General features: G+C 36.6%; 4 long non-coding RNA genes across 16 annotated transcripts in view; 2 read left to right on the top strand and 2 right to left on the bottom strand.

The window, feature by feature from the left end:
• The window catches only part of LOC141375626 (uncharacterized), a 460,251-nt gene that overhangs the window by 10,007 nt on the left and 423,099 nt on the right, over nt 1-27,145 (top strand). The window contains exons 3-4 of one of the 11 annotated variants that reach the window (XR_015497878.1): nt 23,613-23,727; nt 23,899-24,003. The exons of 8 other annotated variants lie outside the window; for them this stretch is intronic. This is a non-coding gene — a long non-coding RNA (uncharacterized LOC141375626). Of the gene's footprint in view, nt 1-5,372; nt 6,953-23,612; nt 23,728-23,898 lie in introns of those variants that run through there. 2 more of the 11 variants (XR_015497873.1, XR_015497883.1) reach the window with 2 other exon arrangements.
• LOC147842636 (uncharacterized) lies at nt 5-4,253 on the bottom strand. Of its 3 annotated transcripts, none has more exons than XR_015497854.1 (6): nt 4,200-4,253; nt 2,851-2,956; nt 2,656-2,726; nt 1,246-1,430; nt 878-1,081; nt 5-360 (listed from the first exon to the last, which is right to left on the bottom strand). It is a non-coding gene; the product is annotated as an uncharacterized LOC147842636 (long non-coding RNA). The 3 variants fall into 3 exon arrangements; XR_015497855.1 differs by having other exon boundaries at nt 2,660-2,726; XR_015497856.1 differs by lacking the exon at nt 4,200-4,253 and adding an exon at nt 3,047-3,185.
• On the top strand, nt 10,010-20,316 carry LOC147842634 (uncharacterized). The gene is made up of 3 exons (XR_015497886.1): nt 10,010-11,332; nt 15,570-16,394; nt 20,009-20,316. It is a non-coding gene; the product is annotated as an uncharacterized LOC147842634 (long non-coding RNA).
• On the bottom strand, nt 11,383-23,644 carry LOC147842635 (uncharacterized). Its single transcript, XR_015497870.2, has 3 exons — nt 23,556-23,644; nt 14,592-15,261; nt 11,383-14,560 (listed from the first exon to the last, which is right to left on the bottom strand). It is a non-coding gene; the product is annotated as an uncharacterized LOC147842635 (long non-coding RNA).

The raw sequence follows: 27,145 nt of genomic DNA, 5'->3' as shown, positions 1-27,145 counted from the left end.
TTAATAAATGTTAAACGTTTATTGATTGCAAGAAAAAAATAGTACTAAAATTTTATAAATAATTTGTAGTGCACAAGAATATCAATATAAAAACAACAATAAAACAACACAATAAAGACACACAGAAAGATTTAAACAAAAAATCTAAAAATTACACACAAACACAGATGTTTTTAAAACAACCCTGTTTTCCCAATAGACTTGAATTAAAAATTTGTAAAAAACAGCTAAATTTTATATAAACCTAAATATAGAAACCAATTTAAGATATAGCAAGAAACATCTTAAAAATACCAATGACAACCCGTAAAATATCCAAGTCAAACTTGTGAAAAGTACTGCAGAATTCTGAAGAAACATCTTGAAACATTTTTTAATAAAACATTAAAATAATAATAAACAAACAAATAAATAAATAAATTAAAAAAAAAAAATATATATATATATATATATATATATATAATTGCACTTATTTTTAAATAAACTTGAACAAAATCAATTGCACAAACAGCAAGACATGAGTGAGATGATTATACATTTCATATATATACACGTCTTGTGCAATTTTATATTTATAATTTTATTTGTATTACGTTTATTAAAAATGTATCAAGATGTTTCTTTGAGATGATTATACATTTCATATATATACACGTCTTGTGCAATTTTATATTTATAATTTTATTTGTATTACGTTTATTAAAAATGTATCAAGATGTTTCTTCATAATTTGGCGCACATACATACATACATACATACATACATACATACCATACATATATACACACACACACACATATATATATATATATATATATATATATATATATACACATATACATATATATATATATATATAAATGCAAATGAAAGAAACAAATTGTTCAAGTATCAGGGAACATCTTAATACACTTAAAATGTTGTTTAAAAAATAAAACAAAATAGTGATGTAGACATTTGACACATTAGCTTTCTCTTCTTTCTTCCTCCATCCCTGTCAGGGGCAAGTTGTAGCTACCTTGTAATGCATTTTTCCACTTCTTTATCAGTGGCGTGGTATGGACATTTGTCCTCATTCCATCTGTGATTAAAAGATAAACAGATAATTAGTAGTGAAGAAGTACTAATGTATAAAAAAAGAAAAAATTAGGAAAAAAGTAGGCTACCTACGAAGCAAAAAAAAAAAAATAAAAAAAAATAAAATAAACTTAAAACACTTTGAAATTAGCAAGAGCTTGAACTTACCAGTTTCTTCATTTGTTCGGGCTGCTCCTTTAGTTGATTTTCAAGCTTTTCCAAATCAAATTGGCCAAAGGACGGTCAAATGTGTTTACATCTGGAATTTCATCACGTCTGTTTTGGCTTTGTGAGAATCAGGCCCAGCTGCTGCTTTATGACGTTGCATGATTTTAAAACTTCAGTCAGTCGTGCTAAAAAAGAAAAATAACAGATTAGTATAAATCAACCTGTAGCTTATTCTCATACAACTTCTGTAAATACAACAGTGGGCTAGACACTGCTGATATTCTCTAGTTGATCTTTACTTTCTAGCTGCATTAAACCTTAACAAATTTAGTGATGTCTTCAATTCTTACAAAGACATCATGAGATGCAATAAGTTCTGTCTTGATCTCAAACTGCACTAGAACAAAGACTGTAAATGTTCATAGGTGTACTGCAGGAGTGTCCAAACTTTTTGGGCCGAGGGCCAGATGCAAAAAAACAAACGTTGTTGCGGGCCAAATTTTAAATACATCACACAGATAGTGTGTGTGTGTGTGTATATATATATATATATATATATATATATATATATATATATATATATATATAAATACAGTTGAAGTCAGAATTGTTAGCCCCCCTAAATTATTAGCCACCGTTTATTTTTTTCCCCAATTTCTATTTAACGGAGAGTTAAACATTTTTTTCCACACATTTCTAAACATATTAGTTTTAGTAACTCATTTCTAATAAGTGATTTATTTTATCTTTGCCATGATGACAGTAAATAATATTTGACTAGATATTTTTAAGACACTTCTATACAGCTTAAAGTGACATTTAAAGGCTTAACTAGGTTAATCAAGTTAACTAGTCAAGTTAAGGTAATTAGGCAAGTTATTTTATTACAATGGTTTGTTCTGAAGACTTAAGGGGCTAATAATTCTGACCTTAAAATGGTTCATAAAAAAATTTTAACCGCTTTTTATTCTAGCCGAAATAAAACAAGTCTTTCTCCAAAAGAAAAAAATATTATCAGACATACTGTAAAAATGTTCTTGCTCTGTTAAACATCATTTGGGAAATATTTAAAAAAGAAGAAATAAATCAATGAGGGGCTAATAATTCAGACTTCAACTGTGTGTAGACAGACAGACAGACAGACAGACAGATCATAACAAGAACTGCTGCTTAATTGAATGCATGTAATAGCGACACCCGGTGGTTATTTATTGAATTACGTTCATTTTTGTATAGCGGGCCAGATTCTATTGATATTTATAAAAAGCCTCGCGGGCCGTAGTTTGGACACGCCTGGTGTACTGGAATGTACAGTATCTGTGCATCTTGATGGTGGTCTTAAGATTTCTGCCATAGTCATTGATGGTGATGGTACTTGTGGTGCTGCATTGATTTCTGAAATCTTCATACCTGCCTTTTATCCAGCCTCTTTGTTCCAAATAATTTTTCTTCATCATGGTATAGATGTGTCTATACTGTCCCTTAATCAGATACATTTACAAAACAAAACATCACTTTAGTATAGTGCCAGGGCAAAACTCACAGGTTGTAATAGATCAATGACATAATGTTGACAGTATGTGTTTAAAATAATTGCAAACAAACCTGTTCTGTCTTTAGATGTATGACAGGCGATCATCATCCTCATCTGTCTACCAGTCAGAAATCACAGTTGCGTGTGGATGTTTGAGTCGAGCTTCCTCATATGCATCTATAATAAAACATCACATTGTTGTTAACCTCCCGTAAAGAAAAGTTCAAATCCTGAAATACTATCAAAGTTAATTAATGCATATAATACCTATAGTGTAAATAATCAGTACACAGAAGGTTGCACAAGATTTATTCGGAGATTCATGCAGAGTGACAGCCTTATGAATCTGAGACATAGATTTGTAAGATGGTCAAGCACATGCATTATTCTGTACCCATGAAGATTAACCTACCATTGTGAAAAATGTTTGATGATGATAGCCAATAACAATAAACCATTTCAGCTGTTTGTGAAGCAATTAGTAATGTAATGTCTGAAAAGCTCAATCTATGTTGAAAATATATCAGCAGTTTACAGCTTATAATGGACTTTTAGCACACAACTATAACATGCCTATTCACGTTCAAAAGAGTGTGCTATTGACTTCTTTGGTCGTGATGTGCTGCAAAATGATCTCACTACCCTTTGTTAAACAAGAACAATAAGACTTAACCAACAAATATTGTTACCCATTCATTTAAATCAGAATTTATCAGTCAATAACATAAAAAACAAAAAAAAAACATCAAAATCTGCTTTAAGACGTTCAGTTTTACATTAACTGACCATTACAGCTTGAACAAAAGATATAATTGATTCACATAGGCTAAAAAATATGAATTAAAGTGCATAGTAATATATTTCTCTTGGATAATTTAAAGAGAATAGTAAACTGTCGAGTTTCGATCATTTTTCGTGACTAACTGCATAAACAAGATAAACAATATTTTATTAATCCAAAACGATTAGTTTTTATTTACACATAATCACAGAATTAATACTGTTGGATAAGTATACGCCTGTACAATGATTTTTTTCAACATCCACGGTACTTTATAATGTTAAATCAGGAAAAAACACGTTTTGCCAAGTTAGTTAATGGATTCGTCTACAGAAACTTTCTTTAACGCAAAGTTAGCATACACACAAATTCGTTTCATGTTTCTTTAAAATAATTAAAATAGTTTTCAGTTACTACACACGTTACAATCTAACATTGTGTAAAAGGAAAAGGAACTTTCAGACGTGTTTGTAACTGTTAGCGTTAGCATACATTAGCTCCAGTCGTGTTTCTTAAAGCAAGTTACATTTCGTATCAAACTGTTTTAAAGTACTAAACGCTGTTACAACCAAACACCGTGGAAATGTTTTAAGCTCTAAATTCGCTAATTATACAGAACACAAGCAGTAAAAAGCTTACCTTTCTGACCGGAATCCACGTGAGTCTTTGAAAAACCAAACTTTTTCTTCTTGTGATCTTCGTGCCATGGTGGTTGACAATCAGCTTTTTGGAGCATTACCGCCACCGTCTGGATTGGAGTTTGGATCAGGAATTTAGTAACGCATGTGTTTATTATGAAACCAACTTCTGCTTTAAAAAAAACAGTCAGCACAGTAGCGTGCTATCTCAAAAATAAGCAAATTTTACATAGTTTTTCTCTAGATGACATGTATAATCTATTTAGAAATAATATTGTTTTGTTTGCGTCTAAACATTGCGACCATCCACACTAAATATTCTTTTTTTTTTTTTTTTTGCTATCGTACCATGAATATTTTCTCAAATTATCATTAAACGTGGAGCTAACAGATTACTAGATAAAATAAGAACTTAATCAGTTGCCATCAGCCGAGTCCTTGCCAGAAGCGGCCCGGACTCTACAGACAGACTCGGGCCGGATATGGTTGACCGGAATCGGGCCAGTGCTTTACAGCCGCATCACAACCGCATGTGCGCGAGCGAGCTGCGGCCCGCACTCGGCCCGGATAACACTCGCCGATGCCGAGTCGGAGCCGGAGGCGCCGGAGGGCAGCCGAGCTCGGGCCGATTACTGCCTGCTATCTGGGTAATGTTGGAGCTTTCTGGACTGAAAATCCTTCTAAATGGATTGTTGCGGCACATTGTTTTCCCATATCCCGCTGTTCCTTTCCTTATCATTTTAGTTTAAAGCATGAGACAATTGTGGTCTGTTTAGAAAGAACTTGTGGATGTCTTGAATGCTTCTCACTGGATATTGCTGTTTTGTCATTTTAATGTTTGTTATATGCAGCAGAAATGGCAAAGTTAAGTACTTCCCTTAACGCACACTAGAGGTGGGTTCACAGTTTGCATTTTCAGTCTGAATAAAACAAACTGCAATAGCTATGATAGTTTGCTTCATTTGAGTATGTGTGAATGCTGTACAGACCTACAGTAGGTCTGTACAACAAAGAAGCAGACTGCTGAAGAGATGGTTCTTAGTCTGCTTCCAGAGAGTTTGACTGAAATATGAACATCACAGGACAAAGACATCTAAACCAACCAAAAACAACATTTTATTATAAGATGAGACCATAACATGTACAAAACACTTAAGGGTTCCTTCTCTTTCAGCATCAGAAATGTGTGTCCTTGCAGCAGATCGTCATTGGAGAAGTCGTTTGTTGCAAAGTAAGTGTCAAAGGGTCACGAACCCCCTCCCCCCCTTCTTAGCAGCGTGTTTTCTCACCTCTAGTGTGAAAAAAGTCAGGAAAGTGGGTGAGTCCAGCTTTGTTTTGGTGGGAGTATGGAGTGGCGAAAGAGGAAAGAGTTTGCATGAAAAGGGGAGTTTCATTACGTGCACATGCTTTTCACACCGGCGACACAAACACAAACCTAAGCCTGGTTTATACTTCTGCGTCAAGTGACCTGCGTAACCCACGGCGCATGCAACGCGCGTAGCTGTGCATTTATACTTCTGCGCGCTGTCTCTGTTGGTCTGCATTAATACTTCCAAAACGCTAGTTGGCAGTGAGGTGTAAATGTTCCTCTGTGTCGAGTTTCTTCGCTTCTGTTTTGCTTTTCCTGAACACTTTCTGGTTGTACAAGTGGCTCAAACTCGCTCATTTTGAGGCAGGAACCGGCGGACGTGCAACAACTTTGACTGAGGTAAACACAAAACAAAACTTTCCATCCGGAGGTCCTTCACAGGACTCCACACTTGTAAACAATCGCTTGCACCATTCGCACGGCTCTCGGTCCTGCCCAGACTCGTCAGCGCTACCAAGCCGACCAATCACAGAGCTTGCGCTACGCGTTGTTGCGACGTGTAGTTACATTTTTTGAGAGGTGCACGTCAGTGACGCCGACGGCCACGGTGAAGGGCTTTGCGTCAGCGCCGTAGCATACGCCGGCGTTTGACGAAGAAGTATAAATCAGCCTTTAGGGGAGATAAACAGTGACTAAGTTTACATGGACATCAGTAAACAAATTATTTGTCTTAATCTGAATCAGACAATAATATGATTAAGGTGTTTACATGAGTTGCTTTTTGGATGTTCCTTTCATGATCCCATTTTACATGTTATAGCACATAAGTTCGAATAACGTCATAACGAATAACGAATAACGCTATTGACATTTCCTCTGGAGTTTTGTGTAATTTTGGGTGTTTATTCTTAATTTGTCGACCTTAACTGCAGTTTGGCACTTTCACTTTCATTCAGGAACATTTCATGCATGCCCCTGTGACAAATGAGATATTGTATGCGAGGAACTGCTGGAAGAGTGTTGTTTTAATGGAATTTGATACCGCACACCAAATGGGAGGAAAAAAAACCCTCCTCTTTCTCGGTTGATGCAGAGACTCTGTAGGTGCAGAGAATAGTGTCAAACAGCTGTGTGTATATATAGACTATCCTGTCACAAAATGCGGTGAAAATCCTACACAATGGTAATAGAGTAACACGATTAAGGTGTTTACATTTGGAGAGCAGTGTTTACAGCGGATCTTTCAGTCCATAATATTGAAGTGATATTACTGTTAACTTAGTGACTAAATCATTTTGACTAAGACATTACTTTAAAAACTAAAAGAGAACTGCTGACGATACTAACTAACTTTGCCATCTAAACAAATATAAACAAACAACATTGATCAAACACCAAATCTGTAGATATAGGACAATAAACACGAACTGGAACCGTGTCTTTTTAAAAAAAAATTAGTGGAGTAGACTAGTAGATTTCACCAATTCCAGATGCAAAAAGCTCTCAGTTGAAAAATGTTCTTTATAAACATATATATTTTGGATGTCTGTAGACCACTGTAATCCACACATGTGGGTCCACATGCTAGCTGTGCTCTTATCGTGGGGAAATGGAAACAAAACCTTTGCTGGGCACATTTATAAATGCAACACTGACGACCCATGTTGCTGAACAGTTCTTCTTCCACTTTTTTTAATTACGGTTGGCAACACAACATGGCTGCTATTATGCATATTAATGAAGTTGCATCTTTGTCACAATAGAGTTCAAATTAATCATGAAAACTCAAAGACATCACATTGTACCGGCCAATAGAGACATCCAGTCTCCACGCTTGGGATTTACAGAAGAATCTATTGCCCGTGACATAGCTTCAAAATTTCTTTTCAAACCAGAAGAACGAATTTGCTCAAGTAATGTAAAAATAACCAATTTTCACTTGTTAGTTAAATATGTGTCCTAATAGTGTTTTTAGCAACGTGCGACACACTCTATAGATGTCTGTCAACATTGCAAAATATTACATTTTTTAGACCTTTTTTATTTTTATTCAGTCTTAAAACTGAATGCACATGCTAAGCAAACCATGACTTTGTTGAAACCAAAATTATTAGATCTGTTTCAAATATCTTTTTAAAATATTTCCCAAAGGATGTTTAACAGAGCAGGAACATTTTCATAGTTTTCCTTATATTTTTTTCTTCTGAAGAAAGTCATATTTCTTTTAGTTTGTATAGAATAAAAGCAGTTTTTTTAATATATTTATAAAAAAAATTATCTCAGTGTTATTAGCTTCCCTAAGATTTTTTTATATCTTACCACATAACTAATAGAATGTATACAGTCACCATGGCATGACAAAGTATACGATAACTAAGTTATTAAAACTATGTTTAAAAATGTTGAAAAGATCTTCTCTATACTTTAAATTGCACTTGGGAAAATGTAAAAAGTAATCAATTTCACAGGAGGGTTAATAATTTGAACATTTTTTGAATTGCATAGATCCCAAGCTATATCATGAAGCGATTGGGACTAAATCACCCATGGCAGAAAAGTCTTTAAATGGTGCCTTTGTTTCACGGTTAAAATTAGAGAACGTTTGTGCTTTCATCTTTCGTTTGTCACTTCATGTCAGTCACAGGCAGTGCGAGAGAACTTGTGTTATCACGAGCGAGTCCACACTCTAAAATGCTACGGATACTGATTCAGCAGCGCTTGGAGGCTGACAGCCTGTGGAGATTGAATACAGTGCTGTAAACTCCAAGTTCAGTTGAGGGAAATGAAGTCTCGGAGGTTGCATTACTGTGTGTCAGCGTTACATAAGACTTGATTATCACATCTGCGTCTTTGCCTGCCAAGTTTTCCAATCAGTGCACACACAATTCTCAGCCGTTTACTACTGTTACACAAGGGATGCCATGCCAATGACTGTGTCTGTTCAATAAAAAACGCTTTAATATCCCGTGCGTCACACACAAATAGCAGCTGAAATTGAAATGTTAGATATCTGATCCGCAGTAAAGGGTGTATTGGAACGCTCCAAACCAAATTGCGTTTAGATTTCCTCTTCTGCTGTCACAGTTTTACAGCTTACGGAGTGTGGGTGAGAGTGTGCATGCGTATGTATCATCTCATGCCTATGTGAGGGCGCACAAGAACCAGAACGAAGCGATTTCCGCTGAGAGAGAGACTCAGAGGAAGCAATACGGGTCTGCAGCCGCATATGGGCCTTCTTAAGGGATTTTCCTTTTCCCTCCCCTGACTGCGCGGGCTCTGCCTCTCTCCGTAAAGCCTGCTTAAAGTCTTTAATTATATTATATAAGCCAAAAGATCAAGGAAGCGTATTGAGAGTGTCCTCTAGAGCACATCACTTTGTGTGGGGGGATTTTAGAGCTCTCGTTCACAGCCCTCCATCATGAACGCTAGCTCGCTTTATTCCTGCGTTCGTGTCTTCCACCTCCAGATGAGCATGTGTCAGTCAAACCCCAGATACACAGTCAGCTTACAAGAGTCATTGATCTGCAAACGGCTGAATTACTGCACCCAACGCTCAGTGTCATGTTCAATCAGATCCCTCTACATTCTGACATCGTTGCTCAGGCTCTATGTGCAGCTTGACTTTTTATGCCCTTATGGCATGTGTGCTTAGGGTCAAGCTGCCTTATGAATGAAATATTATACTGTAGGTCTGCCATAAGGATTTTTCTCACAGTTTCCAATTTGATTATAGCATCCTAACATTTAATGTAAGGAATGCTTTTTCGATGCTTTTTGGTTTTTAAAAAGAAACTTTTCCTCCTTCCACACAAAGACTAGAATACACAAGACAAGTCAGTTGTATAGTTTTGAATGAGAGAGTGTAAAGATCAATATGGTGTATGAAGCCCCGCCTACTAGTACTGGAGCCAGTCATTGATTGCTATAGACTGACGATTCTCCAGGGGAGATGCTCAAACCAGACGTGTGCTTTTACAACAGTTTATGTGGTCAACAAACACTGTAATCTCAGCAAATACTTGCTTCACAGAGATAATAGATATATCCACGTAAAGCTTGAAATCTCAACTTTAAATGAACCCGCTACACTTGAAAAAAAAGTTTTCTGGTTTTGTAATCTGTATGAAAGTACGGGAGGATACTGTTTATCCCGTCGAATGCACATCACAAGAAAGCAGGAACTAATACAAACACCAAAAAAACTTGAGTCACTTTAATTTCTGGAGGAGATCGCCATCAAGACAAAGTTGTAAAATTCTTCAGAACAGCAGGCCGATAATCGTAAGCTTGGCTAACAGTTTTGAAGAATCTTATGTGTCTCCATTCAGACAGAATGCCCGAGCATACTGCGTATCAAAGATACGAAAAAAGAAAAATTACTTGCTTTAAGGGGACCTTGTCCCAGACAGGAATTGTTGACATCATGTAGGATCTGTTACTGTAAATGAATGCTTAATGCATTTGATACAAAACCCCTGTGACTATTAAAGACAGATTTCTGAAACAGTGGCTATTCAGGCCAGACAGAGTATGATTGTTGACCTATGCAAATTCCTAAATATGTCACTCCTGCCTGATGACGGACATTTTTAAAAGGTGCTGTATGTACGTTTTTGACCCTTCTAAAGCATAAAGATACCATTATACAGTTAGTTTGCAGTTTTGTGGAGAACAATTCATCTGGTCATGTCATTAAGAAAAAAAAAAGTTTGCCCTTGTAATCTTTAATTGAAATCTGAAAATGCACTTCCTGTTTGTTGTCAGGTAAATTATCAGATTACGTGATTTTGAGGTAATGGGCATACTGAACTACTGTACGCTGGTTAAACTCCGTTTTGACAACAAACAGAAATGCTGAGCGTGAGGTGTCTGTTAGGTTGTAATAACTCTTCTAAAACCCATTTCCCAATCTTTCTGAATGAAATGCCTATTTTCCATTCAACTTATGGTAGAAAAAAACAAGCCATGCCCTCTGTTTGCTCATTTAATATTTACTTTCTCTAGGAACTGCATCATAACGATCACAGTTTCTCGTTTTTTGGGGACTTTAAGAAACATGTTAAGCGGACATACTTCGCTATCTGGAAAACAATACTGAAGTCAGTTATTCTGATTTTGAAAATGTGTGGTTTATTTCAGAATGTCTGTCGTTGTTTATGGTCTCTTTAACCCGCCCACTGCCAGTTGACCCAATTATATTTCAGCATCCTGGGTTGTTTTGGTGTGTAAAACAGCATCATAAAGCCTATCTCAATGTATGTGTTCGTGGCTGAAATGTGACCTCCAGAGGACAGCAGCATTCTTTGACTTGAGATGCATATTCAGAGTCCTAAAAATTCACATTTCATGGTTTTTAATGAGGAAATAATATATTAAAAACATAAACATTAGCTGAGCAGGTCTTTAAGCATATGTTAATTAGAATCTAATTATTGAATCTCGTTAACATAATTAAAAGTTCTAATGTTCAATCTCAAACTATGTTTATTTTATTTTCAAGATCCGAGGTCACTATCTGCTGCTACTTTGAGTAAGGCGCAATACATGTCATATAAAATGGTATTTAAATGCAAATTGGTGGCGTTTAACACTGAAAAAAAAGCACATAATCTATACCTGAGGTCATTATTGTTGTTCAGCCTTGCAGGGAAATGGAAACTTTAGGTGATGGTTAGGTGATGGGTATATAAACTTTAGATAATCAGCATGAGTTATAGTGCAAAAACAATTGTCCAATTGTAAAAATTAAATGTATTTTGCATTTGATACAAATGCAAATGTACAAATTCAAATCTTGTATTGTGTTTTCATCTCCACATTCTGTAGTGTTGTAAAAAAATAAATAAATGAGTGAAAAAGAGAAGAGAGAACCCAGTCCAGGAGACTCGAAACAAGCAGAATTCCTTTATTGAGACGTGTTGGTTAATCTGCAGTCATACAGCGTCTTTTAGATTTCCATGAGTCTGCAAGAGCCTACTAGAGGTCCGCAGTCTGCAAGTTCTTTCACAAGTCTCTCACAAGTTTCACACAAGTCTGCATTAGTCTGAATTAAGACAAAGATGTCCTGTCTATATTGTCCTGTTAGGAGGAGGGGATCTGGCTAAACAAAGCATGCAAATTCAGTTGGAGTCAGCCTGGCATAAGTGTTAAAAAACGGCCCAGCTACTGACCACACAAGTTAATCAACATAGGGTTTCTGTAGCATAAAAGCAACACCCGAAGACAAAGACAGAGTCGTTTAAAGCATTTGCATCACTGGCTTAGCCTGTGGTCAGAGAGATAAAGGTTAAATGTCCCTCCTAGCTGGGATGTTAATGAAATTAAAAACCAAAGAATATAACTTTTCAGTTATACATAGATTATTGTTCATTTGGAATTAGTTGATAGAAATTTATATTTCCACAGTTCCCCCTTTGAGAGTTATTTAAAAACTCTCACAAAAAAATATAAATTTATAAGCCTTCCTAAATCCATTCAATGGCTTCTGTTTGATAACAGAAGCCCCATCTTCCAGTCATGTAACTTGGAAAAAGTTACAGGCACATTTAACTTATTCTGTGTCATTTCAATATCTACGTAGATGTAAGTGTAGATTTCTAAACTGTTCACACGTTTATGACAATCAGTTGTAATGTCATAAATCCTACATGATGACACAAAAAAAAATCATGTAGTTAAACTGTAGATCTTCTGAAAGTCCATGGCTTGTGAATAGTGTTCAGTCTTTTGTGAGGTGTGTTTCTTGTGGTTCTTCTCCAGTACAGAGTTGATCTGATGACTTCCTGTCATTCATGGATCTCCGTAGTGATGCTCTGGTTTAGAGTGTTTCTTGAGAAGATGCAGTGTTTGTGTTTACCTGCACACAAGAAAACACGGAAACAGCAGACCAGCAGTATTCATGCATAGACTTGTATGATCACACAGTTCATGTGTCTAGTTATTCAGGTGATCGTATAGTGGTTGTGTTAAGTTGGTGATCGTATAGTGTTGTGTATTTTCTGTCTCCTAATCTTAAAGTTATGACACCTATAAACAGTGAGGTGAGGATGGGGGGAGAAAAAGGGAGTCTTCACCACAGGGTGCGGCCCCTGAAGCCTGTTGCTTTCAGTTCTGCCCTGGGCTCCTCACTGGTTTGTGTGTCCTGTTCTGTCCCTGAGTGTGGTGGGCAAACTTTTAAAATGTGAGACACAAACTATCATTCAATAAATATCAGTCCTATCAGACATCATAACATTGAATGGGTAGTGATTGGAAAATGTGTTAAACACATTTAAGGCTGTAAGTGGACTTAAGCAGAGTTCCCTAATACAAAGGAAGAAGTTTCCTTTGTGTCTTTTTACAAAGAGTCTTTCATCTTAATTGTAAATGAACTGGGACATTAAGCACTTACAGCCAAAAAATGGTTAGCATCTTTGTGGACAGCTCAATGGATTTAGTGATGAGGGGAGGGGTATGTTGAGGGCATTTAGCAAACTGTTCAGAAGTTGATTTACCCTGTTCATCTCTTTAAAGTTCTTTTTATTCTTTCTACACTCCCTCATCCAATGTCCTTTTTTACCACAGTAATGACAACAGATATTTTTCCTAAGACATTTATGATTTGATGTCTTTTCTGTGTTGACCTTAGTGGCAGCTGCTTCAAATCTGACTCTGTCTTTGATGTAAGAGTCTCTTTCCCACAAAGCTAAACTGTTCAGATTATTTCTGAGAGTGGTGGAAGACCAGTTGATGTTAAGAAATGGCAAAGCTTTTCTGTATTCAGCTGCAAGGCCATCTGACCAGATGCGGACTAGGGGTCCCTTATCATTTAGCACACTGTCCGAATTATCAGCTAATCCACTGTAAGTTATGGCGGATTGACAAAATCTCTCAGTGAATTCATTCACAGATTCATCTTTCCTTTGCACACAACAAGTCACTTTTGACCAGTCGATCTTTGGGCCAACAATGTTCTTTAGAGCTTTCAAAACACCCTCTCTCAAATCATCCTTACTGGCATGTTGTAGTTTAGAGGTCACAGTATGCTCAAAACTGTTGAATTCAGATTCAGTGAGAATTTGAGACATTAGCTGGGTGACTTCTGTTAATGACATGTCATAAAGACGCATTTTGCTGATTAGTGCTCTGCTAAACTCTGAAAAATTTGTGCGTGCTGATGGTAAGCTTTGAGATAATCTGTCTATTTCTCTAGGTCCTAGTGTTCTGGAAACTGTTTGAATTTGAACAACAGGAGTGTTGTTGTGTGAACTCTCAGTTCTCTTAGATCTTCTGGCACCACAAACCTCCACTGAACCTATAGGTAAATCATTTGCTGACTGGATGGGAATGTCTGTTTCAGAGACAATTTGTAAGTCAGGATGTTTATTATCAGGCTGACTAACCTTCTCAATGTCAGTTTTTGATTTCTTGAGGTTCAGTTGTTTTGTTAATGAGGTTATCTTAGCATGAAGCTCTTGGATCTGTTTTTCAAATTCTGATTTAGCTTGAGCTTGTTGTTTAGCTCGAGATAAATTGAATTCTCTGTAGCAGCAGATAATGCCTTTTACATTGTTTTTGCGAATGCATGCATCAAGCACTTTCTTGCATTCATCTAATGTCCAAACATCATCTGGGTCAATGCTAAATTTCTTTGTCAAATTTAGTCTGACTGACTCTGTTATTGAGTCCATGTGCTGTTGTAGCAGCGATTTGAAATCCTGATCTGACAATAAAGGAGTTTTTAAACCACCTTTTTCAGTTGTAGTGATCAGTCTTGTTTTCTGTCTGAACATTTTGTGAGCTTATTATCACAAAGTAAAAATACTAAAACTTTTCAGATGAAAGTGTAGTAATTTCTTCTCTGGCGAAACAGAGGGTAACAATATTAGCACATGTTGCTAAAACTTCCTGCCTGAACAAGAGATAACATAAATTAGCTTGTATAGCTAAAGTTAAACTTCTCTGGTTGAACAGAGGTTAAACAAAAGAAAAGAAAATAGCACGTAAGGCTTAACTTCTCTGAAGAGAGGATAACTTTTTAAAAGAAAATAGCACGTAAGGCTTTACTTCTCTATCTAAACAGAGGATAAACTGTTACTTCTCTACTGAAATAGAGGATAACTTTTTGTTAAACAAACCCTGCAGCTGTTTGTTAACTTTTCTCTGATGGAGCAGAGAATAACCATGTGTATAGACTGGTCTGTATGGTTCTTTTGATAGAGTGAAACTCACCAAATCGAGGTTGAGCTGAAAAGATTCAGTCTGGAGTGATCTGATCTTTGTATTCAGGTAGCTTCAATGTTCATCAGGGTTGCAGTCAGCAAATAGTTGAGAATTTGTGACGTCCGCTGAGTGACTTCAAATTGCCGTTGAGCTGAAGATTCTGTCTGAAGAAGTTTCCTTGATCTTGAAGGTTCAAGTTGAATTTCAGGTAGATTTCAGTCTTTTGTAGCAAATTGTTGAGAATTTGATGATTTCAGTTTCTATCCGGCTCACGGCACCAAGTTGTTGTAAAAAAAAATAAAGAGTGAAAAAGAAGAGAGAACCCACTCCAGGAGACTCGAAACAAGCAGAATTCCTTTATTGAGACGTGTTGGTTAATCTGCAGTCATACAGCGTCTTCAAGGTGTCCAATGTGTCTGCAAGAGCCTACTAGAGGTCCGCAGTCTGCAAGTTCTTTCACAAGTCTCTCACAAGTCTCACACAGGTCTGAATTAGTCTGAATTAAGACAAAGATGTCCTGTCTATATTGTCCTGTTAGGAGGAGGGGATCTGGCTAAACAAAGCATGCAAATTCAGTTGGAGTCAGCCTGGCATAAGTGTTAAAAAACGGCCCAGCTACTGACCACACAAGTTAATCAACATAGGGTTTCTGTAGCATAAAAGCAACACCCGAAGACAAAGACAGAGTCGTTTAAAGCATTTGCATCACTGGCTTAGCCTGTGGTCAGAGAGATAAAGGTTAAATGTCCCTCCTAGCTGGGATGTTAATGAAATTAAAAACCAAAGAATATAACTTTTCAGTTATACATAGATTATTGTTCATTTGGAATTAGTTGATAGAAATTTATATTTCCACAGTAGCAACACCCTGTGCATGTTCTAGAACGCGTGCTAAAGTCAAACTAGGTGTTGTTGATCTAAAATCTAACTTTAATCTAACTTTGAACGGCCAAGTATTGGTTAGACCAGACCCTACACAGTCAGCAGAAATATTTATGCTACATCTAAATGTTTTAAAAGCCAACAAACCTTTCTCTGTCCTCCAGGCCCAAACACCATGTCTTCAATCTGACTGGATTCAGATCAGAATGTCAATGTTTAGGGAGAGTCGGGCATTGAAGTCTGGTAAACAAAGGTGTCTGGTTTGTGAGGGCTGATTTTATAGATGACTGGCGGGAACACAGGGAGGGCGAATCGAGCTTTGAACAGCATAAAAAACAATATTGATCACGTTAATTATAAATACAAACTCATTTGCATCACAAAAGAAAGGAAAAGGAAGTTAAAGTTCATCTGCAGTCATCTGGCTGCAAGGTTGGACGCAATGATCCACTACTTCAAATACCATCTGGTCTGTTTATTTGCATTATTTAGATGGGCTGAATTCAAACTGTAGATACTTTTTACATGCTTTGTTACATTCTAACTTTCATTACATTCTAACTATCATTTGATGATTATGAATGTACAGCTGGATAAATACATTTTACATACAAGGAAAAGCACGATATTGGGAAAAAATAACATTGCAAAATTAAATGTTTCTGATACATATTGCAATTATTGAGTGTTGTTACCAGATTAAGAAGAATTTATCATTTTAGGTTAATCTGTATGATTTTATAGGGAAATGTATCTGCAAAAAGTATACTACACCAATCATGAGGATTGATAAATGTAGCAGAGGTGGGACCAAGTCATTGTTTGGCAAGTCACAAGTAAGTCTCAATTCATTGCCCTCAAGTCCCGAGTCAAGTCCCGAGTCAAGACAGGCAAGTCCCGAGTCAAAGGCAACAAGTCTCAAGTCAAGTCCAAAGTCCTGCAGTTTGATTTTCGAGTCTTTTCGAGTCTTTTTAACAGAAAAATAAAATATATACAGATTGTACAGTTGTAAGATCTGTATTAATTAAACAAACCTTTTTTATGAAAGAACATTGCTCAGATATATAAAAATACAAATGCAATTTTCTGAAAAAGTACTGAACAGTGCTGCGTCTCGTCTTCACAGCATAATGCACAAAAACGAGTTCCACCAAAAAAAGACTCCATTTTGCCTCACATCACACAGAAATTGCAGGTCTACTGCTGTCTAATTCATTAAGTTTAGTTGTGCTATGTTATGTCTTCGGTGATCAACTTGTGATTAACCAAAATTACATAACCTCAATGTGGTAGCAGTAGACCAACTCCTGTATATGCTGCAAAGTTAAATTGAGTGAAATTGGAATTTTGTCAATTGAATCTAGTGTGTGCTAAAGAGATAGAGTTGCAAATCCGTCTAGCAGCAATGTAAAATGGTAGCACATATTGTTAATGAAGTAGGCTACTTCATACAAACAATAACGTTGTTTTCTTCACATAACGTTGAAGAGCTTTGCTCTCTACCTTGTGTGATGCTCGTGCACGGATTTCCTCTGTTTGTGGACAAAACTGATTGCGACTTCTCAAATATACGCTGCTCACGCGCAAATTTTCTATCGCTCTCAAATATGCACTGCTCACACACAAATTTTCTTGAGCGCTCTCAGAGATTATATGCAGACTCACAATTTGTGTCGTGTTCCCTCTTCCTTTCATGCTTTTTGATATGATTCATATTGCTGCACTGTTTAATAACAATACCCAAAATACTAAAATAGACTTACATATTAAATGTTTAATCTAATAAACCATAACATTTTTGGTTGTTTTATATGATGAGATATTTTCAGTTTCAAACACTTAAAGACAGAGAATAGACCAGTGGTGCCCCCCTGAAAATTTGCTTAGGGGTGGCCAGAAGAGGCCAGCTACGTCAGTGGCACCAATCAATCCACAATAATTTAGTGGCTGCTATTTATTTATTGAAATATTGCATTGTATTGCATTTATGTAAGTAGATTTAAATAAATAATGTCAACAGCAAAATCATATCGGGGTGGCTAGAGTTTACACAGGGGAAACACCCCTTGTAAAGGGGTTTACACCACTATAAGGCACCCCTGGAATAGATGTTGGATGTAAAGAATACATTTTATTTTAAAAGCATTTAAACAAAAACTAATGCAAGCGGAAATGTAACTGTGATAAAATAAGGAAACACTTGATAAGGTATTATAGCCTACTGTATTATTCACTCTTCAAATAAATCTCACTATCAATCTCATTTTATCATGGCAGCTAAAATAAAGTAAACTAGTGTCTGCTGGCTTCCACTTTGCTGATGAGATTGTGGAGGACATTTTCCATGTCATCTCTTCATTTTGAGGAAAGCTGTTCCACAGGGCCCCTGAACACGTATATTGGCATGTACTGTGTTTTGAACAGTAGCCTACTACAGTAAAGAACTTCAATTGATCAGTTGTGGTAATACTATAGTTGCTATGGTAACACAAGTGTAATATAAACAAATTACCCAGTGCTGTATTATTTTACAATATAGGGTATTTTATACTACAAATCACTACACTTTACTGTAGTAAAACTACACTTTGTATTTTATCTGTTCACTATTGTTAATACTACTATAATAAGTATAATACAAGTATACAACAAGTATAATACTCAAAAACACTAGAATTTATTAAAGAATTTACCTTAACCTTTTAGTTTTTTGTGTATTGTAAATAAATAGTAAAGCAAGAAAGAAACCATATCAACATTCTTGGAATAACCCTTCGCTAAGCCTCGCCCTCCTTAGTTACTGTTGCTACGCCTGTCAAGCTTTCATGCCTGGCACATCTATTACAGTGTGTATGCACTGGTGTCAGACATTCCCAAGGATTTATTAGTCATTTTTGACAAACAGGTGAGATATCTGAGAAAGCCAGACAAAAGAGGACTGCAGTATACATTACAGGGGTATATTCACAACATAATAGCAACTGATTAGAGAATAATTTTATCAAAATTGAAGCAAGGTTAGCCTAGCAACCTCATACACTGAACATTCAACAGCATAGTTCATGCACAGCAGGAGAGGTGAAATTATAAAATAATCTAATAACCTAAGAAACTGATAGATTTGTGCCGAATATTAGCATCATTGACCCATAACAGTGTACAGTACCTATTACTGTCAGCATGTTTGTGTGCTCTTTATCCAGTTTTTATTCAAATTTGCAGTTAAGTGGAAGAAAAAAAATTGAAATGCAAATCAAAGTATAAATAACAGAAGTGAACAAATAGATATTTCCTACCAGCAAATATTAGTGTTTGTATTTATATGCGTTACAATGGCGAGGGTTTAAACTAAGCAGTGCTCATAATATCGAGTGGAAAAAAAGAAAAAGACCGCTGGTAAACATAACCTGCTTTTTTTTTATATAAGAACACAGTTTAGATCTGTTTAGGATAAGAGGAGTGTGAGTTATTGCCACCTATCACTGAATGTGAATATCGAAAACAAAATCAACTTAGCTGTTAACTCCTTTACCGCCCCTCACACAGCTTGATCCACGCTGGCATTTCTCCTCTTGGGCTTTAGGTTTTGAAAAGGGAAAAATCCCACCACCCAGTCCAAACTTTTAGGATAGCGGGTGTCAGATTTGCACAATCCAATAATTGCGCAACGATTTGGCTTGTTTCCCTCGCTCGAAAGCTTGACAGAGCCCCTGTCCGTAGCCACGATTGGTAAGCCGCGATTGGTGGGTGGCGGTTTTTGGGCGTGGCTTAGCGAAGGGTCAGTTTAAAAGGAGGATCCCGTGAGAGCAAAAGCACTAAAGGTATGAGACGCCATCGTAAACAAAAGTCAAGCGAACGCAAAGAGACTGAATGCACGAGCGAGAGAGAGAGAGAGAGAGAGAGAGGTGTATGTTGTATGTGAGAGAGAGAGAGAGAGAGAGAGACGGAGTATTGGCACGCGAGTATTGGCTCGATCTCAAATTCAAATTCTCTCTGCGTTCGCTTGACTTTTGTCCACTCCGGCGCCTCATAGTAGTCACGTTGGATACTGTCGAATCAAAACAATCTACCGTGCTTTGATTGGATGTCATGCCGAAAGCGCGCATGCTGTCACACACACACACACGCGCGCATGCTGTCACACACACACGCACACATAAACGGGGAGAGAGAGAGAGCGGTCCATGTCAACATACTTTTTTTTATCTTTGGGCTTTTCATGGGAAGCAGCAAGTCTTTACAAGTCAATAGGGGCAAGTCCTAGTCAAAGTCCGAGTCATTTATGTTCAAGTCCAAGTCGAGTTGCAAGTCTTTTTATATTTTGTCAAGTCGAGTCTAAAGTCATCAAATTCATGACTCGAGTCTGACTCGAGTCCAAGTCACATGACTCGAGTCCACACCTCTGAAATGTAGTACAGCAAAGATACAAACAAAATAAACAATATTTTGTGGATTTCTAGCAGTATACAGTGCAAATGTATATTCAAATGTAAAATGACCAATTATACAGTAGTCTTCATTGTATTTACACATAAATACGATTGCAGTTTCTTATAGTTGCAAACATGATAATTTTGTGTGGCTGAATGTTCAACATTGCTGATCCTGCAATGCGACTATTGTTGACACGCACATTGCGATATGGATGCTGAAATGGTATTTTTGTGCAGCATCAGTACAGTAATACATACATACAAGTAAATTTAACATGTTTGGTAGGATAGGTCTAGATTTTGATATATGGACATTTATTGAATGGGGAAGAAGGACCAAAATTTTGTAGCTATAACTTGTCTGTAAAATATATATATATATATATATATATATATATATATATATATATATATATATATATATATATATATATATATATATATATATATATATAATTATTATTATTATTATTATTATTATTATTATTATTATTATTATTATTATTTCTATCAGGAAAAAACATTTAAAGATTTATTTGTTTACCCTAAAAAACATAACATTTTTAATCATAAGTTCGTTTTAAGAATGTATTTGACCTATTAGGTCCCACTTTATCTTTGAACTTACATGGTAACTAGATGTGTAAGTAGCATGTAACTACAATGTAGGTACACACTGGTACATAGTATTTACTTGTGTAATACTAGTGCAATTACACATGCAACAACACACTGAGTAGTATGTGTAAGTTCAAATGTGTATTGCTATGAGAGAATGATGCACAAAAAGAAAACTCTGCCCGCTACTCATTATTCCTTTTCAGTTGGACGTACATCAACATACTGAAGTAAAAGCTTCAACATTTTCCGGTTCATGCAGACTTAAGCTATTATATTTTTGTTGATTTTAGTTTTTTTGTAATTGTTGTTAAATGTTTTATATGTATTTGCTATGTAATAGCCAAAGAAGCTGCCATCGTATAAACATACTATTACTTCTACATTGACTACATGCGTTTACTCTGCAAAGTGTGCTAAAAGTTCAGGAGGAGATTCTTTTTTTATTGCCGCTTACACTGCAAATACTGTAGTTCTGCACCCTTGACTTCTAGAAGATAAGCAAATCTAAAGCAATCTATATTCAATCTGTTCTGGATGCCTGCAGGTGTTTATTGAAAATAAAGTTAGAGTGAATGTTCCTGCTCAAACTCCCTCACACATGCTGGCCTTTCTGAGTTAAACACTGTCCAAAGACCATGAACCCTAGCACTCTCTGGGCAGTTAAAAATAAACACGGGGCTTTGTCGACCGGGGAGGGATTTTTCCTCCAGCTCTGGAAGTCTTACAAGTCAGCTCAACAATAATTACATCTCCCGAGAATCCGGGATGAGAAAGTTTCTATATTGAAGAGTTTTTGGAGCACATTGGATTCAGCAGGAGACTTCTCCCCAGTGGAAAGGGAATAATTGCTTGTTATCAAAGAAGAAGAAAAGATTCTGATTTGTGTTTGTCATCGGCATATCCTGGGGTAAAAGCTTTTGTTGGAATGAAAATTAGCTCTGTTGAGCAGTTGTCGTTGGCCAAAACATTCAGAGATTTCAATTCCAATTGTTAACTGAAACAAAAGTCCAGATTAAGGCTCTGTTGACTTCTGGTCTTAATGTCCGTCTTTGTTGTTGTGAATTTTCAATGACGCAACAGGACAAATCAGCAATGTAGCAATTTGAGCAAATGTGTTTTCAGCTAGCTGAGGATGTGGGTTTATTTCTGAAATGGATGTTAAGGCTCCGTATCAAATTGCAAATTTAGCTATGATGTAAGTATTTTAATCTATGTGCTGTGTGTTATTCTGAGTGCAATTATTCCCTTTCCACTGTGAAGAATTCTCCTGCTGAATCCAATGTGCTCCAAAAACTCTTCAATATAGAAACTTTCTCATCCCGGATTCTAGGGAGTCTTGAAGGAGCTCTGTTGTTTAACTCTCCTGCAGCTCATAAGTTGCTGTTTTCATAGTCTTCAGGGCGTCAGTTCATATTGAATCTGTATCAGCTAGATTTGGGACATTTTGGAAAGCACCATGCACATGTCTCTCTCTCTCTCTCTCTCTCTCTCTCTCTCTCTCTCTCTCTCTCTCTCTCTCTTTCTCTCTCTCTCTCTCTCACCAAAAAGGGGACAGTTACATGTTTAAAAATTACTTAAATATTAGTATTTTTGCAGTTGTTTTAAAATTATTAGTGGTTCAAGTAGGCCTGGGCTATGAAATCAGGCTGCTATTTATTGACTAACACCATTGTCAATATAAAAAAGTAACAAAATAAAAAAGTTTGGTATGAAGCGCTATAGTTTTATTAAAATGTGGCTGCTGTGCATTGGAAGCAATGGCAATAGGCTTAGGGTGTAAGTTTATAATTTCTAATGGATGCGCGCGACTTGCACGACAAGATGCAACTGCATTTTTCAGGAGCACCTACTTGAAAACATCTCAACTTTTCTGAATACTGCTAGCACACTGCGATTTCATGTACTGTAAATAGAACTAACCAATCTGCTTCAAACTTTGTATGGAATATATACATTTCAGTAATAACTGCAGAACAATTACCTCAAACAAACTCAGGTCATCTAAACACTGCAGTGCTTTTTACTTTTCTAAATAAACTTGTATTGGTGCTGCAGCAATGGTTTATCCATTTGTCATCCTCTGGGAAAACAGTTGATGGTCGCCTAGTTATAAGAGACGCCATGGGATTGCTTTTCACTTCAGGTCAGGATAACAGCACACGAGAAAATGCGTGTGATGAGTGTGTTGGCTAGCAGCAGTGTGGAGATTGTAAATAAAAAAGGATGTTTGGATGTTGCCAGAGTGGCTTTTTGGTTTCTTTTCTTGTGCATCCCAGCCACTAGCTCCCCATTTAAAAGATTTTTTTTTAGCATGGGAAGTGTAGTCATCCAACTTCACAATTTGTAATGTTGCAGCATGTATTTGAATAATGATCCTTCAATGAGGCGTTTGTGGGTTGAGGGTGAGTTGAGGGTTGGTTTGTGGGTTTAAACAAAATGTAAAATAGTTACGTTTCTTTGTGATATTAGGAGGGTCAAATCGTATGTCATAGGTCTCAAGCTCAATTGCTGGAGGGCCGCAGATTTGCAGTCTTGCCCCGGCCCAATCAGACACACCTGATTCAACTAATCAAGCTGTTCAAGAGTACTCTGGAATACCTTAATTTGTTACATAAGCTGTCTTAGAATAGGGTTAGAGCAAAACTGTGCAGAGCTGCGGCCCTCCAGGAATTAAGTTTGAGACCTATGCCGTAAAGAAATGACAGATTATAATTTATTGTGTGTTATGCCAAAAAATAAAAAATTAATGACAAATGAACCGTATAATAAAGTTGCCTGCCATCAGGAAGGAGGAGGCGAAGAACCAACAATTTTTTTTTTAAATGATTTTAATAAAGGAAAGAAAAAACAAAATAAACAGACGACAGCTCCTCACAAAAACCTGCCACCAAACTAAAACCAAAAGCAAAACTTATTGTGTCCAGGCCTGGTCTTCTCTCATCTTCCACTGCTGTCTTTTATGTTCCAGAGCTCCTCTGTGGGACTCGAGACTGGTGTGTGAAACAGGTGCTGCTAGGGGTCACTTGCACGACTGGCCTTGTTCTGTTCTCATAGCTCTCTGCCCCTCTCGCTACAATATGTTTGTAAGAGATGTTTTTCGACAAAACAGTTACATTAATGTATAGATGAACTTCAAAAACACTACTGCTACCATTATTACTACTAATAACACTAATTGTAAACTTTTACATTTAATATATCTGCAATATTAATATGTATATTATATTCAATAATTCATTCATTTTCTTTTTTAGCTTAGTCCCTTCATTAATCAGAGGTCGCCACAGCGGAATGAACCGACAACTTATCCAGCATATGTTTTACGCAGCGGATGACATTCTAGCAGCAACCCAACACTGGTAAACACTCATACACTCTTGCATTCACACACATACACTATGGCCAATGTAGTTTATTCAATTAACCTATAGCACATGTCTTTGGAGTGTGGGGGAAACCGAAGCATCCAAAAGAAACCCACCCAAACATGGGGAGAACATGCAAACTCCACACAGAAATGCCAACTGACCCAGCCTGGTATATTATATTTGTGTTATAATTTATTTAATAATGCTAATAATGTATTTATGAAAGTATTTATGAAGTATTTTTCCCCTTTAGATTTAGCTTTTTCTTTACAATTTTTTCCTTATGTACTACTACATTTATCATTGGTCTTTTGTGATCAGATCGCTCCGCTCTAAGAGGTCTTATTTGTTATTCAGGATTTTTTTCTTTAAGCAATTTGTGTTTCTAATTGCAACCTGGGGTTTGGTGTCTAGATTAAGGGCACCCTGGTGACAGAGCAGGTCTGTGATCTCAATAAAACTTCACTTTCAGGGTCACCCCCGTTCGAGATCCTTCAAATCATGTTAATAATCTCTGATTAAATAAGAATAAAATACAGCAGAAACATTTGAGCCAGTAATTGCAATTTGCACGGTTATTGTAATGACCAGATTCTCATCTAGGATTGTAGTGGCATATCTGACCACCGCATTCAATCAGGACTGAAGGAAAATGTCACCGTGGGGAACCGTAACTGCTGCAAATCCACAATGTGACAAAATGTGTTGACGCAGGACGGTTCCTTGTACTAAATGATGGGGTATAGTGGAGTCCACAAAGCTTCTCAGCTTAGTCCCAAAGTCTTCGCACAGGGAACACAATGAAAGCGTCAGCCATTTTCAGCGCCTTGCATTCAGATCACACTCTGGCAAGAGATCGAACAGCAAACGTACCCATAAAATATTAATGTCACAGTGGAAGAAATGGTGCTTGTGCAGATTGGCGAGCTCCACTGAGAGTGTCTGAATCTGCCTTACTTTCCTGCTGGATAAAGCCTCATTCCTCACACCGCTGACAGGCAGGCTGAGTAGTACCCGCTGTATACAAACCAACAAACACTTCAAACGCTGTTCACTATCATTCCCTTCCTCCTCCACACCAGTCTCTTGTCTGACAACACCAACTATTGGGAGCATACCGGCCAAGATTTGTCTTTTTGTACAGTACTGTTCAAAAGTAGTTGTTTTTTCTTTTTCTTTTCAAAAATGAACACCTTTGTTCTCCAAAAATGCATTAAATTGATCAAACTAATTTAGACTTTTACACTCAGGAGATTTCTGTTGCAAATAAATCTTTTTTTTTTTTTTAAGTTTTCTATTTAACAAAGAATTTTTAATCAGCGATTTGAGCACATTACAGTGATTTCTGAAATTATCATGTGACGATTCCTGGGTTCCATTGGGAAGGGCTCAGTATGCCCTAATCCCATCGGAGGGTCCCTCTGAAGGGATTAGAGCATAGGGATGAGCCCTTCCGAATTCAGTGCAGTCTGTGACACCAAACAACTTCCCCGCTCAAAGGATGATGGACTGAATGTCCATCAGTTGTATTTTTCAAAATCCTTCATTCCAAAGGACCGTTCCAATTGACCATATTTGAGCACGTCCGTTTTAAATGACACTTTAATATGACGCCAGTGATTTTATTTCTCGTTTGGAAAGTAACAACTAACTTGACACTGATGTGTGACTTGAATTGCATTATAGTACCTTGATTTTTTGCTGTGCTCTTTTGTTGTTGACAGTTTAAATCTACAGTTTTAAGGTGCAGTAGGTGATCTGCCACAATAATAACCGGTTGGCATATCTTTGAAACACAGTCGTCTGCCGTCCAAAGCCACGCCTCCTGATATCACGAATGCGCACATTAAAGATGACAGTAGACAGTTTATTAGATCATGTCATTCGCCAGTTAGAAAACTTTACAGTACTTTATAATACTATAATTCTTATTGAAAAACTCAAAACTGTATAATATCAAGCACGTTTTTTTTTTTTTTTTTGTAGTTTGCAAAAGGTTTCATAATGTGCAATATTTCATGAATGCAAAGATCGCTGGTCTCACTCTGTCATGTCACCATGTCATCTGTCACCTCTCTCTCACTAAGCCATACTTGCATGCTATTTCAGACCAAATATATAAAGTAGCATGTTAAACAACATAGGGAGTGTGTAAGGTTGTCATTGTTGAAAAATGAAACAATGTCAATATAAAACCAACTTCAACGCAGTAAAGCAGGTTAGTAAGAATAGCTCTATTTACTGATGTTCTGTTGTTAAAGTAAATAAAACATTATTATCATGATCTACATTAACATTATCCACATTATTGATGCTGTAAAAGGTTCCTTGTAAAATTGAAAATGGTCACATCAATCTCTCGTCTGAAAATTTCAGTGGCTGAACAACTCTTCTGTGCATATAACCCATTCATAACAACAGAACAACATAAGCTTTGCATGACTAAAATAGTTTTAAAACAACATTACCTGTCTAACAGAAATACCTCAGCCACGGTGTCATTCTTCCTTCAGTGTACTGCTGTCACTTTCTCTCCCTCGTGTGCAAATGGTGGATCTGTCTGAATGAAAGGGATGCGCAGATGTACAATCTACATTTGTTGACAGACAGATTGGGCTACTTATCAGAATTATGGGAATTGTCGACCCAACAATTTTAAATTTGATGAATATTTTTTTGTTTGATGCCTAACCCGGAATATATAAATAGATACAGTATAAATACATTTAGATCATTTACTTTATTCATTACTACTGGAATTTGAAGAGACTTTCAACCAGCTCAACAAAATGTAGTGCTGAAAAAGACAATCACCTACTGCACCTTTAAAAGTATTATGCATCAAAGTTCTGTTATCATACACTCACCATCAACTTGTTCCACAGCTGTTTGTGTGTCTGTATTCTGTTAAGCACAATAGAAGAAATTTGGTTGAATGTTTAAAACTGTAAGTAATTTTCACCATTCTTCAAAATGTTTGCTTTTGTGTTCATCCAACTTTAATTTCAATCATTGTAAACCTGCAAAAAAAAAAACACCTTTAAAAGCCTATAATTGTCCAGTGCATTCACATGGCTACAGTGCTCAACAAGGCAAAACATATTATAAATAGAAAAATTTGACATTTTTAAAT

The sequence above is a fragment of the Danio rerio genome, chromosome 8 (genome assembly GCF_052040795.2).
Source record: "Danio rerio strain M-AB ecotype USA chromosome 8, GRCz13ab, whole genome shotgun sequence".
Taxonomy (NCBI): domain Eukaryota; kingdom Metazoa; phylum Chordata; class Actinopteri; order Cypriniformes; family Danionidae; genus Danio; species Danio rerio.
The sequence above is the reverse complement of the archived record's forward strand: the minus strand, read 5'-3'. Positions and strand labels throughout refer to the sequence as shown.